We start from the raw sequence: 15,571 nt of genomic DNA, 5'->3' as shown, positions 1-15,571 counted from the left end.
CCCCTCATTGTGCATGTGAGGAAGCTGAGACCCAGAGACATTAAATAACTCTCCCCAAAGTCTCACAGGTGGTAAATAATTGAGCCAGGATTCAATTCCAGTTAAGTAGATGAGTCAGTATTTTAACTCAGCTTGTCCGACTCCAAATTTAATGGACTTCACATTATACCCCCAAGAGACCTCGGGAATTCGGGGATTCTGAGTTGGAGAGGAGCTCTCAAAGGGAATGGGGAGGTTTGAGAGGGAGATGATATGGATAAGGCCTCTTTGGGGAGCACTGAGGTAGCAGGAGGGAGCAACCAGTCCCAGGAATGGAGGCTGGCTAGGCACTCTGGAGCCTTGAGAAAAAAAAAAGTCCTGAAACCACCAATCTATGTAACAATACCCTTTTATTATAGGTGTCCCACCTGCCCCCCTCCACTTCCCACAATTCCCAGGGCTAGGCACTGTCAGAGAGCTATGTTTCTGTTAATTAGTCCTAATAGGGTTATGGATGATTGAGGTGGGGGTGGGGGTGGAGGGAATAAAAGACCCCTCCATTAGAGTCTCTAAATTTAGAGAGTCTCCTTTCTGAGCTATCTCTATCACTTGCATAAATCCTTATTCTTATCTCAAGTTCTTTCTCCATCTGACCCTATTCCCCTACCTCTTTCTCTGGGGGCCTCTGGAAGATAAGGTGGCCAGAGCCAGTTATGTCTGACCATCTGATCTGATGATATCTAGCATATTATGATTATCAAGAGTCCCAAAAGGAGATGGGAGAAAGGAAGAAGTAAGAAGTATTTGTCCAGGGGAGATAGACAGAAGATGGTGAAGGGGAGAGTAGGATTGTTGGAAGGGAAGGAGGAGAAAATGTAGGACTTGTGTGTTTGGGGAGAAGGTTTATAAAATTGGGTGGGGGCAAGATAAATTGTATACTCTGTCCTTGTGATGTTGGGAGAAACTGCATCTGCTAACCCTGCCCCCCTATTCTACCAGCCAAGATTGGCCCTTCACCATTCTTCATTGGACATAGAAAGAGATCAAAGTTTTAAGACAGAAGAGAATCCTCACATTTCCAGTCTTTCCGTCCGTCCATGTTTACATTTCGGTTCTGCAGTTTTATACCTTTAGGACTTCAGAGAAGACATTTAACCACCATTATAAAATGAAGGTATTGAACTAGGTAATCTCTAAGATTCCTTCCAGCTATAAACCCTATGATACTACAATTCACCTCTCACACTGGAAAGAGGAGGACCACGGGGTCCTTTCCTTTATACAGGCCTCAGGAGTGAGTGACAAAAGTAGGAAAAGAGAGAGGAAGACACTATCTGAAGGCACTTGGATGACCTTAGGCCCAAGCAAACACACTAAGTTGCCTGCTCTAAGCCTCTACCTGGGATGAGTTCCTCCTCAATTCTTCCACCTCCATTAAGTTCTAGTAGAGAAAGGGAAGGGAAGAGAGAAGCTCTCTGCTGGATCAAAGACAAGGGAACACTCCTTGATGAAGCTTAGCCATGTAGGACTGGGAATAGAACCATACAGACCTCTTTACTAAAGTTCCAGCCTGACAGGGCAGACTGACTGGGCATAGGGGTCAGCAGTGGGCAGGGAAGAATTAAGGGTGGCCTTAAATAAACTCTTTCTGTCTTGTGTGTTAGAGAAAGAAGACTAGTGACTTGATCAGGTTCTGCTCCCCTAGGCTCCCCAACCCAGGGGTAGGGCGAACACAGGGACAGACACACTCTCTCATCAAATGCCCCTGGACTAGTGAAGTTTCAGCCACAACACTTCCCTCGGAGTCTGATACGGAGCAATGAACACTGATCTGTGAATCAGGAGCACTGGGCTCTCTAATTCTGCCTTTCTCTTGATTTCTTCCACCTATACCTCAGTTTTCTTACCTGGAAAAGAAGGGGATTAGCCTGTGAATACTAATGCCCAGTATGTCTCTCACAGCTTAAAACTATCAAAATAGCCTCTAAATTAGTCAGGTTCAGTCCCCTCCAACCCACCCTACACACTGCTACCAAACTGGTTTTCTGAAGTCCCAAACCTGAATCTCATCAATCCCTGGCTCTGGGCAAGTCACTTAACCCCAAGTGCCTCAGGAAATAAAATAAATAAATAAATAAATAAATAAATAAAAAGACAGATGTCTAAGTTCTGGTCTTGCTAGTGGTCGAATTGCAGAGAGATGATGCAGAAAATAGAGTAATGAACCTGGAATCAGGAATATCTGAGTTCAAATCCTCCTTCAGACACTATCTTTGTGGTCTTGGGCAAGCCATTTAAATGCTGTCTGCCTCAATTTCCTCAACTGTAATATGGGATTAATAATAGCATTTTTATCTCACAGGGTTATTGTGAGTCTCAAAAGAAATATTTGTAAAGCACTTAGAACAGTGCCTAGAGCTTCATGTTTCCTCTTGCCCTCCCTTCCTCCATCAAAGCTAGTTATAGAGGCAACGAGGCTTGTTTGAAGTACTGACCTTCAGCCAGCACAGTCTGCTCCAGGTCTCATTGGCTCTAAAGTTGATTAGATTAACCCTTGGGGAAAAGGGGAGAGTCAATGGTAGATTGACAGATAGGCAGATAGGTAACCTATATGGAGTGGGAAGTATCATGTAGCAGGTGGCGTTTAATTTGAATCCTGAAGGAAGCTACGGGTCCTAAAAGGCAGAGGTGACGAGAGAGAGTCACCTGTAGGCTGTAGAGGCAGATGAAATGTCACGTATGGGGAACAGCAATAGATGAGTTTTATTGGAGCCAAGGGGACATGAAGAGTCTTCCATGAAATAATAGCAGAATAGTAGCTGGAAGCCAGACTACAGAGGGCTGTCACTGGCCTTCTGGGAAGTTTTACCTTAAGAGAAAATAGGTTTGTGAGTGTGGGGAATGACATAATCACATGTTGTGGATAGGAAACTCTGAGTTCAGATTCTGACTCAGACACACTCAAGTCACTTGTCAGCCCTCTGGGCAACTTGAGAAGGCTATAGATTGCAGAAAAGATATGCATTGGTAGACAGTTTCTTTTTGGGGGGGAATTGCCTATTACAATGAAATCACAGGTCCAGTCTCTGTCACTATTCTCCCTTGACAATTCTATAGAAGATAACCTGAAAAATGGAAACTGGATGCTGGGAGACCAATTTAGGGAGTAGTTTGATGAGCTAAAGTAGAGACTAGTAGAGACTTGTATATACAAGACTTGTTGTAGATGAGCTTCAGCAATTAGATTGGAGAGTGAAGGAAAGGGGGAATGAAAGGAGCAGGCATTTATTAAGCACCTACTATGTGTTTAATAAATGTGCAAATTTTATCTCATTTGATCCTCACAATAACTCTATGAGTGCTGTTGTTATCCTTATTTTATAGTTGAGAATACTGGAGACAGGAGTTAAGTGTTTGAGGTGGGATTTAAACTCAGATATTCCGGATATCAGGCCCAGTCCTTACCCATTGTATTATCTAATTGCCAAAAGGCGAAGAAATAGCCTTGATTGTCGCGAACCAAGTTGTGTACCTAGATGCCTGGAAGGTAAATGGTCTCCTTAACAAAAATAGAGAAGTTTGGAGAAAGGATGAATTTTGGAGAAATAAAAAGAATTCCAGATATTTTAAATTCAATAACTTAAATTCCAAAACTGAACTTATTGTCTTTGCTCCCAACCACTCCTTCTTCCCAACTTTCCTATCATTGCCTTGTATATCATCATCTTCCCATTCTCATAGACCTAAAATCTAGGTGTCATTCTTTACTTCTTCCTCTCATACCCTAATTCAAGCTGTTTCCACATAACCCACCAATTTTGCCTCCGTGACTTCTCTCATAAATATCCCCTTCTTTCCTCTAATCCTGCCCTCACCTTGGCGAAGGCCCCCATTATCTTCCATCTGAACTAAGCAATAACTACTGACCGCTGACTACTGCAGACAGCTGCTGGCTAGTCTTCCTGCCTCATGTCTTTCATTCAACTTGTCCAATTGATCTTCCTAAAATGTAGGTCTGATCATATCATCCCCTAACTCAAGTGGCTCTCTATTATTTCCAGAATCAAATACAAAATGTTCTTTTGATATTCATATCCTTTTATAACCTAGTCCCCTCCTACCTTTCCAGTCTCCTTATTCCCCTTTCTATAACCTTTGACCCAGGGACACTGATCTCTTTGCAGGTCTGTCTCCTGCCTCTGAACATTTAGATTATTCATTTCTCATATTTAGAACTTTCTCCCTCCCTGTCACAGATTATATTAGCTGGGTGACCCTGGGCAAGTCATTTATTTTTGTTTGTCTCAATTTCCCTATTTGTAAAATGAGCTAAAGAAGGAAATGGCAAACCACTCCAGTATCTTTGCCAAGAAAACACCCTACAGGGGTCACAAAGAGTTAGTTGTGCCTGAAAAATGACTGAACAAAATGTAGATTTGGGAGTCATGTACATAGAGATGTGAATTGAACACATGGAAACTGATGAGAGAACCAGGATGGAGAGTGTATTGAGAGAAGAGAAAATGTCCCAAGTCAGAGTACCCATCCTTAGGCGGCAGAGGAATACTGAAAATGGATGGAGGATGTTGTTGTTTGTCCTTCATTCTGACATGCAAGTGAATTGGGTATAAGTGAGGGAGGGCTGTGGAGGGAGGAACAGTGTCACAGAAAACAGAGAGAATTTGGGAAAAGGAAATAATCAGCAGGGTTAAAAGCTTCAGAAAGACCAAGTCAAATGATGCCTGAGAAAAGGACATTGGATTTAGTAGTTAAGAGGTCATTGGTTACCTTGGAGAGAGTTGTTTCAGTTGAGTGGCGAGGTCAAAAGTCAGATTGCAAGATTGAAAATTGAGAAGTGAAGGAGAGAGACCTAAGGAAATGCAGCAATCAACACAGATGACCCTTTCGAGGAATTTGGTGGTGAAAGAGAGAAGAGGTGAAGGACAATAAATAGCTTCAGGGGCTGGTAGGGTCAAATTAAGTGGGTTTTTTCTCAAATTTGGAAGGAAAGAGGAGACTAGGGAGAGTTTGGGGGTGGGGGCAGGAAGGAGCCTTCAGATAAGGAAAGATTGAAGATAAGAGAGAAAGACAAATTGAGAAGGAAAATTCCCAGAAGAGAGTTTAGGGACCTTAGTCCTAGACCTTTATTTCACAGATGTGTGCTCTCTCCCTCCATACATAATAGGTATAATCAGGGAAACTTCCCTACGAGTCAACTCCGGCTCGAGTACATCCCACGGAGCATGCCTGGGGCTGGGGCCCCTTCCAGGGAAACATTTACCCCGGCCCTTTCTGGGTTGGTAAAAGACATGTGGGACCAGGGTGGGAGATGTGTCACCTTTCCTCCACTCCCACCCCAACCACAGGGCTGGGGAACTATATTAAAACTTCTTCAAAGAAGCTTGGACACTGAGCCAGGAAGAACCTCTCTTCTACCCCCACCCCCACAAGATCATAAAAAGGACTGACTCCATCCTCTGGTGCTCCTTCCCATCTCCAAAATGTGTGATGTGGTCTTTCTGTCTGTCTGTCTCTCCCTCTGTTTCTGTCTCTCCCTCTGTTTCTGTCTCTCTTCATCTATCTGTGTGTGTGTGTGTGTGTGTGTGTGTGTGTGTGTGTGTGTGAGAGAGAGAGAGAGAGAGAGAGAGAGAGACAGAGAGAGAGAGAGAGAGAGAATCCTGCTGTATCTCTCTTTTTCTCTCCTTACCACTCTTCCTCTCTTCCTCCTTCTCCTGCTTCTGTTCCTTCTTTTCTCTAACTCTCTCTCTCTCTCTCTCTCTCTCTCTCTCTCTCTCTCTCTCTCTCTCTCTCTGTCTCTCTCTCTCTCTCTCTCTCTCTCTCTCTCTCTCTCTCTCTCTCTCTGTCTGTCTTCTCTCTCTGTCTCTGTCTCTTTCTCTGTCTCTGTCTCTCTCTCTCTCTGTCTTCTCTCTCTGTCTCTCTTTGTCTCTCTCTCTGTCTCTCTCTGTCTGTCTCTCTCTTTCTCTCTCTCTCTCTCTCTGTCTCTCTCTCTGTCTCTCTCTGTCTCTCTCTCTGTCTCTGTCTCTTTCTCTCTCTTTCTCTGTCTCTCTCTCTGTCTCTTTCTCTCTCTCTGTCTCTCTCTCTCTGTGTCTCTTTCTCTCTGTCTTCTCTCTCTCTCTGTTTCTCTCTTTTTCTGTGTCTCTCTTTCTCTCTCTCTCTGTCTCTTTCTCTGTCTTCTCTCTGTGTCTCTTTCTGTCTTCTCTCTCTGTATCTCTCTCTGTATCTCTCTCTCTCTCTCTCTCTCTGTCTCTCTCTCTGTCTCCCTCCCTGTCTCTCTCTGTCTCTCTGTGTCTCTGTCTCTGTCTCTCCTCTCTGTGCATGCATGTTTGTCTATCTTAATCTATCTCTTTATCTTCCCACCATTCCCCTCTCCTCTCTCCTACCTCTCCATCTCCATCTTTCTATCTTTCCCTATCGTTCTGTGTGTGTCCTCCCCTCTCTGTTTACTTCTCTCCTCCTCTCTCTCTACTTCTTTATATCTCTTTAGTGACCTGAAAGTTATGGTGGGTTTGAATTTACATGGGGCTTAGAGGAACCCGGGCTTGGGCTCTCGGCTGACACTTTTGATTTTTGTTTCTTTTCCCTCAGCATAAGTGACCAAATGGTGATTTCTTACCTTTCTTGTGAGTTTGATCTTATGAGTTTGAGGGTCTAGTGTTCCTGGGTTCCCCAAGTGTTGCTATTTGCACTGCTGAAGATACCCCCTTAAGCTACTATAGTTTCTAGTAGGAAGACACAACCACTGACAGCAGAATAAGCACAACATCCGGCCTGGCTTGCCAGAAGACATTACACTCTGAAGGTGATTCTGACGGTGTCAGCAGTCCTGTAAAATGTTTCAAATTTTGAAGTTTTAGATATCAACCTCCTGGAAAAGGATAATGGGAGCTACTAAGTTGCTACTTCACATTTTCAGTCTGTATCAATGCCATTTTCTAAGTCTTTTGTACATTAAGCATCTGTTTCGTTTATTTGAAATAAATAGCAGTCCTCTTCCTGGTCTATAAGTATATACTGAATGCCTTTTGGATAATCTTCCTATATCAGGGAGGCAGATCAGCCAAATCTAAACTTTAATGCAATTCTCCTTGGAGTTCCCGTATAGGGTTGTAAAGAGCCAGAGAGTTTAAGACAAGAGTCTGACTTTTCTCTTTGGAAGCCAGGCTCTCCCAGGGCTAAATCTAGTCTATACTTGGACTCCTGGGGTCTCCAGATAGGGATCCCTTTATAGAGGGAGAAGTAATCCCAGTAGTCTCTACTATGGCTGTATACTATAGATTCTATGCTGCTCTTTACTTGCTCTAGTTTTGTTAGCTACTACAGGGCTTCTTAAACTTTTTCACTCAAAATTGTTTATGTGACCCTGGATCTATAAGTATATAAACCAGTATCCAAATCAAACATTTGCTGGTAATAAATTGTAATTAACTCCCACATTCAGTTGTGGGGGTTTAGGATCACAACTGAAGCAGTTGGGAGTTACAGGAGGGCAATTAGTTGGTGAAGTGGTTAGGGTACTGGTCCTAGAAATAGCAAGACCTGAGTCTCAGGCACTCACTGATTGTGTGACTCTGGGCAAATCATTCAACCTCTATTTGCCCTCCCCACAAAAAGTCCATCTTGAATCACTGACTTGTTGTGGCAGAGGGGCTTGCATAATAATAGCTTGATCCAACTATGAGCTATGCTGTACAAGGTACCCAAGATGGGTCAGGTCATAGCAGAGAGCTCTGACCAAAAAATGGTGATCCACTGGAGAATGACAAATTACTCCCATTATCTTTGCCAAAAAAAAAATCCATGGAAAAATTTTGTTCATGGGATCATAGGAGTTGGACAGGACTAAACAACAACTGTTAGTTATATTTTCATGGATACAGATCATATATAGATAGAAGAAGAGAGAGAAAAAGAGAGGAAAGGAGAGGAGAGAAGAGAGAAGAATGGATGAGAGGAAGAGAAAGAAGAAGAGGAGAGGGAGAGGAAGAGAAGAGAAAAGGAAAAGAGAGAAAAGGAGAGAGAAGGGAGTGGAGTACAGAAGAACCCCAAGAAAGAGTCTTGAGGGATACAGATATTTAGTGAGAGGATAAAGGATGCTAATTCAGCAAAGGAAAGTGAGGACCGGTTAGACAAGAAGAAGGAGAACCAAGAGAGAATGGGATTACCAATGCCAAGGGAAAAGAGATAATCCAAGAGGAGAAAACTATTGACGCGTCAAAATCTGAAGTCAAGTGGAATGAAAACCAGAAAAAGCTTTGGATTTAGTAGTTGGGATCTCACTGGTAACCCTTAGGATAGAGCTGTTAGAGGCCAAATTCCAACCCTGAAGACTGAGAAGTGAGTGGGATATAAGGAAATGGAAATAATGAGTATGTGTTGGATGACCCTTTCTCAGATAAACCCATAAAAAGAACCAATGATACCAGGCCATCTACGTGAACATTCAGAGGATGAAGAAATCATATCTGTAAAATTATGGTTTTAAATTAAATCTTTCAGGTCCAGAAGCTTTCCTTGAGTTTGTCTTTTAATCATTCCTTTTCTTTCTCTCATCCTGAAACTCTTTTGGCTCTATCTTACCCCTGTCAATTCTTTCTCTTTTAAGAAAATAACTGACATACAGTTTTGATTCATTTTTTAAATTTACATCATCTTAATTTACAAATCGATTGTGAACTCTTTTCTTCTCTAGACAGTTATTCTCTGTAATGAAGAATAAGAGAGAAAAACAAAATCAGAAAAACTAGCCAGCATAGCAACCACATCTGATGATATGTGTGTAGCATGGAAGCTCTGGACACATTCCTTCAGTAGGAGGTAGGCCACATCTCCCTTTGGTGTTTCAGGAGTTAGGGGTGCCTTTTTTTGACATTGGCTCCAACCCCCAGCAGCTCTGTTCCCCTCATTTTCTAGAAGCCTATCACTAATGTCTTCTCCATTTACCCACTTAAAGTCTTGTAGCTTTTATAAAGGGATATTATTATTGCTGAGGCAATTGAGATTAAGTGACTTGCCCAGGGCCACACAGCTAGGAAGTGTTAAGTGTCTGAGACCAGATTTGAACTCGGGTCCTCCTGAATTCAGAGCTGGTGCTCTATCCACTGCACCACCTAGCTGCCCTGGGCTATTATTTTTGAAGACAGAAAAAATAAAGTACAAATGCTCCCCTTTCCTTCCCCTCCATCAATAAAATTCCATGGGGGATTACTATCCCCTACCCACCATGGCCCTGGAGGATGGACACAACTTAGCCCAGACTCTTCTGTCCCACCGAGGGACATCCCACCTCCATGGGTATCACTAATGTTGAGTGAGTCTGTCTCAGATGCTCCTCCACCAGGGGTCTTGAAAGTCATTTCCAAATTTCTCTCTTTTCTCCTCAAGGCATTGATGCTATGCTGGCTTCAAATCCTAACAACCAAATGTTGGAGCTCTCGATCTTTTGAATACATAAATCTCTACTCCCTTCTTGGGTCTCCAAGTTCCTCCAAGAGACTAGAGGCAAAGACCTAGTAGCTAAAGGTGATGGGGCTTTTTGGATGCTCCAAGATTCTCTCCTTCAAACATGTTGTTAATGGAGTGAAACCAGCTAAGCAATGTTGACACATGCTCTGGGCTGTTTGTCTTAAAGCACTTTTCTATTGGACTACTATCCCAGAAGCTTTATACATGCAGTACATCCCTGCACCCATAGTCCCCTACTTCTGCAAAGAAGGAAAAGGGGAGAATGTTTTCTCATCTCTCCTTTAGAACCAAATAGGGCTTTAATTTTCACCAACCACTTTACACTGCATCATTTGGTCCTCACAATAGTCCTGTGAGATGTGAGCTAATGCTCAGAGACACTTATTGGATTGTCCAGTTGATCACGGAGGTGGCAAGTGTCAGAGTCAAGATTCCAACCAAGATCTCTGCTTACTCCACATCACTCTTTCTACTCTATTGTCTTGCAGAATTCTAGAGTAAGGGGAAGCTAGGTGGTCCAGGAGATAGGACAACGGACTTGGAATTGGGAAGATCTGAACTTAAATCTGACACCAAGCACAAAGTAGCTATTTGCCTCAGTTCCTTCCCTGGAATAGAAATGACAAAACCTTCCAGATGTCTGTCAAGAAAACCTCATGGACAAGTTCATGAATCACAAAGAGTCAGATACAACTAAATGATTAAACAACAACAGATTCTAGACTTTATGCTCCTTGTGGGGAGGAATAATGGCTTCTACGTGGATTTTTGAAGTTGGAAGAAAAATCAGAGGTAGACCCTTCAGGTTCTAGATAGATTTGGGTTCTGGGTCCTTCATTGAGAAAAGAAGCTTGGAGACTGAGGAGAGAGACAAGATTCTAGACAGTCTCCTCAGCAGGAACTGACCTCCTTGATCTCTGGTTCAATGTTGTTCTTGCCCTTTGATTTTGCCACAAGGGCTGAGGGCACCATGCCCCTGCTATTGGGCAGAGGAATCCAGCCCCTGGTGCCAAGGAACCTGGTGAGCCACAGAGAAGGGAATGTTCCCCATTGCCTTCCTGAAACAGCGTGAGCCAGTCACACACACAGAGGACATGGATACACACACACACACACACACACACACACACAGACTTACATCAAGACACCCACATGGAGACAGCTCCCAAGACACCCACGCTTCACACAGACACATGTAGCCATGCTTTTAGCCCAGATAACATGGAAACTTGGGAGCACACACTCAGCCACTCAGAGACGACCCCATTCACAGAGTGCATACACAGCCCACGCAAGGCAAGGCAATTCTCTCCCTGGCACTCACACCCAGCCAACACTCATCTGGGCACCCTTGCAAAGTCAATAATAGGAGAGACCTTTATAACACAAACACAGCCAGACAGGCAGTTTTCTCTCCAAATTTATCTCCCCTTTATCCTGTCTGTAATCTTTTGTGTGTTCTGTTTTTTGTTACAAACTGGGAGCAACCTGAGGGGAGCGCTTGGTTTGACTTTTCTTATACTCCCTTGGAACAGTGTGTGATGCATGATAGAGAGAGAAATTAGGTAGCCCTGAGTATGGAAGAACCGAGTTTGGCATCTGCTAGCTGCATAAATCCTGGGCAAATCTCTGAATCCCTGCCTCAGTTTCCTCATTTGTAAAAAGGGGGTAATAATAGTGCCTTTTGTTGTAAGGATCAAATGAGTTAGCATGTAAAGTGTTTTGCAAACTTTAAAACAACATATAAAAGCTAGTTATTATTATTATTATTATTATTATTAGTTTAGTAAGTGCTGGTAGACTTGACTAGACCTGCTCATTACAGATACACAACACCAATAGACATGAGATCGTACACACTTGCAGGTGCAGACCTGGATACCCAGATCCATATATATCCAGCCTCACCCAGAAACCTTGCCAGCCCCTAGTCAGTAAGCACACGTGTGTGTGTGTGTGTGTGTGTGTGTGTGTGTGTGTGTGTGTAGTGGAGGTCTGGGTAGACCTACAGAAGAGATTACTCTGGATCTCTCCATTGGGGAGGGGTTGTCTCCAAGTCTCATGTATTTACAACCAACCTGGGAACCTCCCAAATCACCATGAAAGAGAAAGGACACACCCACTGACCTCAGGTTACCTGCTCCATCTTTGGGGCTTCTCTGCTCCCTGGCAGGCATCTGTCCCCATTCCTTATAATCTGAGCTGGATATGGAGGGCAGGGAGAACCCACTGGGATTTACCTGGTACTGGAGGACAGTCTTGCAGTGTTCGTGCTAAGAACCCCTAATGGATGATCTGAGATCTGAATCTGATTTGACCTGGAAGGTCCAGAATAAACCCTTCATTTTATAGATGAGGAACCTGAGACCTGGGATGGGGGGCTAGATGACTCGATCACAGTTATAGGGGCAGTGAGATTTGAATCTAGATCCCCTAACTACAAAGCTAGTTCTCTGGTCACTGTATGATGCTGTCTCCCTCCCTCTGGGGCCTGGGACTTCAACATGCCCATCACGCCCCCTTCCCTTACACCCATGACTTGGTCAGGTTGGAAAAGTCCATGAGGAAAGATAGGTGGAAATGAGACCTAGCCTCTACCAAGGCCTGACTATTAATTCCTGCCCTTCCTCCCATGCTCCCATCTCTCTCTCTTCTGGGTGGGAGCCCCTTCTCTAGGACCCAGTGCCAGGGAGGAAGCTGCCTTGGGTGGCAAGGGGAGCATGCGGAGGAGGTGCTGCCGGGTGGGCCTGGCAAAGAGCCTTGGCACCCTGGAAGCTGGGCCAGGAGGAGGAAGAGGGGGCTGGGTCCTGGAGAGGTGAAACCTGGGACCAGCACTGAGGCGGGGAGCATGGATGGGAGATCATAGAGGCAGAAAGAAGCCAGGAAGGAAAAGTGATCATGGTCATGGGACATCTAGTTGTGCCCACTGAGCCTGCCTTTTTCTCTAATGCCCTGGCTAAGAGTAGAGTAAGCCTAATGAGGGGGAGGATCTTCTGGCCTCTGTATCAGATTGGGCGCTGCCAATGTGCCCCAAGGAGGGGGGTATTGCCAGGGCTACCCCTTCATGTCTGCACCCAATCCTCTCAGCAAGGAGCTGGCAGATGCTTGTTGGCACAGATGCCCAGATCCTTGGCAGAGTTCTGCCATGATGGGAACAGGGAGCATGCGGGGGGCGTATTTACAGCTTAGGGCAAGGATCTCAACCACATACACACATGGATACTTACACATTCACATATTCACACATATTCATAGGAATAGACAGGCGAGAATTCACACAGAGAGACACAAACACATAAACTCACACAAACACTCACACAGTCAATTCAATTCAACAAACATTAGTTACCAGGCATTATAAGGAGCATGGGGGCTAGAGATACTCAAGGAGACTACAGTCCACCAGTGAGGAAATTATATGTACACATATAAATGCCAGATAAGAATGAAGTCAATTCCAGGGGAGAGCAAAAGCTTCATGTGAAGACTACTTGGTTAAGAGTTGGACAAGGCTTTCAGAAAGCTCAGTGCAAAGGTAGAGAAGAATGAGGGGGTGGGGCTGACATGAATAGGTATGAGGGAGCTGGGAGTGGTAAGCAGGAAAGGCTACTGCCTAGACAATAAATCAGAAGCCCAGGGATCCAAGTACAGCCATAGGGCAATTAGTGGTTATACCCATCACAGCGGCAAAGGTAAAGGTGATATAGTGAACTCAAATCTCCCCTTCTGCAAGGAGCCCCCTTTTCCCTCCTGCTCCTCCATTATTTCTGGTTTACACTGTATTTTGCTTCTATGTCATAGTTTACATGTTATTAGAATGTAAGCTTTTTGAGGACAGGGACTGTTCTGGCTTTTCTTTGTACACCTGGTACTTAACAAAATGTCCTTAATAAATGCTTGTTAACTATCAGTCTGAAACAGAGATGGGAAATGTTGGGAGTGGGTGTACTTATGTAAACGTGTTTTCATAAACATACCCACAGACCCACCCATCCACACTCACCCACAGACATTTACTCAGCCTATACCATCCAACAATATACAGTGAATGCATGTAAAGCATAAAATATGCCAGACCCACTAAGCTTGATGTGTGCATACCCAGACTCCTCCAAGCTGGTGTTGAAGTCCAGGGCTTGTCCCTCTTTCCATTCCTTCCCCCCATCTCCCACCTTCTTATCCAATTAAGTGATGAAGGAAATAGGGCATTGGCCTGGAGTCAAGGAGACCTGTTCTCAGGCAGTTTTGTGACTGGGAAAGTTAATTAACTTCTCTGGTCCTCAGTTTCCTTGAGCGTAAAATGGGGATAATTATAGCACTCACCTCATTAGGAATATTGTAGGACTCAAATGAGATCCTTTTAAAGTGTCTCTCCCTGACAAAAGTTCATTGGGTTTTCTTGGCAAAGTTACTAGAGTGACTTGACATTTCCTTCTCCAGTGTGTCCCCATTTTACAGTTGAGGAACTGAGGTAAGTAGGAGTGACTTGTCTAGCATCACACAGCTAATTTCTGAGATAGGATTTGAACTCAGATCTTCCCAATTACAAACCTGGTGCTTCTATTTAGTGCACCACCTAGCTGGCCCATCTACTACATAACGGGGACCATGTAAATGCGTCTTCCCTTTCCTTCTCTCTTATAAAAATAGGAGGGCTTCCTGACTTTAATAGGCACAGCAGAACACAGCAGAGCTTGTAGCCCAAGTGCTCCTCTTTTAATCGTTTCTGTGCAGAGCGCAAACATAGATACCAAACGCTACAGCAAGTCTGGTTCTTAAAGTGGTGGTAGCTGTCCTGGAGCATCCAGGCACTCCCCCCCCCCCCATCCAAGCACTTACCCTTGATATCTGAAGCTAGCTGCACTCTTCCCCTTTGGGACTAAGCGCAGGAAGATGTCCTGAGCCAGAAAAGAACTGGATAAAAAGTTTGTAAGATTCCCTCAGATTTTGCCATTTTGTGTGACTGGAAGGGGAAGAGGTCCAAGTGTGGAGTTATCTGAAGTCAGGAAGGAGGGAGAAGACTGGAGTTCTGGAGGTCCCTTTCTTCTCACCCCTGTCTTGACTGTTGACTACTTGTCCCTCTCCCACCACTCTCCAACTTCCCCGAAGATATTCTAGTCCAGAATTGTGCAATCTAGGTGAGTGTGAATTAGAGGAAGGAGGCTGAAGGGATCAGTTAAAGTGGCCCTTAGAACATTGAATATTAGTTCTGGAAGAGACCCTAGAACATCAAATGAGATAATATATGCAAAGTGCCTTGTAAACTCCAAAGTGCTATATAAATGTCAGCTATTTTTATTATTAATGGCAGAAGTAGAAGGCATTTTAGGACACAGAGCATAGAATGTCAGAGCCAGAGGGGACCTTCAAGGTCCAAAAAATGTAGATCATAAACCTAGAAGGATGTTAGGACATATGGGAAGACACTCTCTGGGCAACCTGAGATTTTTTTTAAAGGGAGCAGAGATTTAAGATCAGTTTCAGTTGTGTCCAAGGGGCTTTGTCTTTTTCCCCCTTTCCTCTGCGTTGTCCTGATTCAGAGGGAGACTCCAGCCGTGGGCTCTGAGAAGATGCATGAGCTGTAAGTGCCTGGATTTAGACTAGGGGCCACACCAGGACTCAGGATGCCCTCCTGTCACAATCCTGCTTTCTCTCAGGAGTCTTGATAGTGTAGGCAGTGTACTTCTGTGTACTAACTGTGTGTACAAGTGTGTGATGCTGTGGCGCTGTGGGTCATATGTTTGTTGCTCATGTAAGCCTGTACCTGTGCCTTTCCAAGAAAAGAAAAGGGAGGGGAAGAAAAAAAAAAAACAGAGAGATAGAAAGAGAGGAGAGACTCAAGAGAGACACGTTCAGACAGAGACATGAAAGACAAAGGAAAGAAGAGAGGGAAAGTGAAAGAGGGGGGAAGAAGAGAAAGACACAAGGAAAGAGGAAAGGCACAGGACACACACAGATCGAAGAAAGAAAGGAGGAAAAGAGATGGAAGAGTCGAGGGAGCGAGATTCTGCGTGAGCGCTGTGGGTGTGTGCCAGTGTAACTGTATGAGTGAAAGTGTGTACTGTGTGTGGGAGGGAGAGAGAGCGTGCGGGGACCCCGGTAAAGGAAG

Source organism: Sminthopsis crassicaudata, chromosome 2 (assembly GCF_048593235.1).
Source record: "Sminthopsis crassicaudata isolate SCR6 chromosome 2, ASM4859323v1, whole genome shotgun sequence".
Taxonomy (NCBI): Eukaryota; Metazoa; Chordata; class Mammalia; order Dasyuromorphia; family Dasyuridae; genus Sminthopsis; species Sminthopsis crassicaudata.
The sequence above is the reverse complement of the archived record's forward strand: the minus strand, read 5'-3'. Positions refer to the sequence as shown.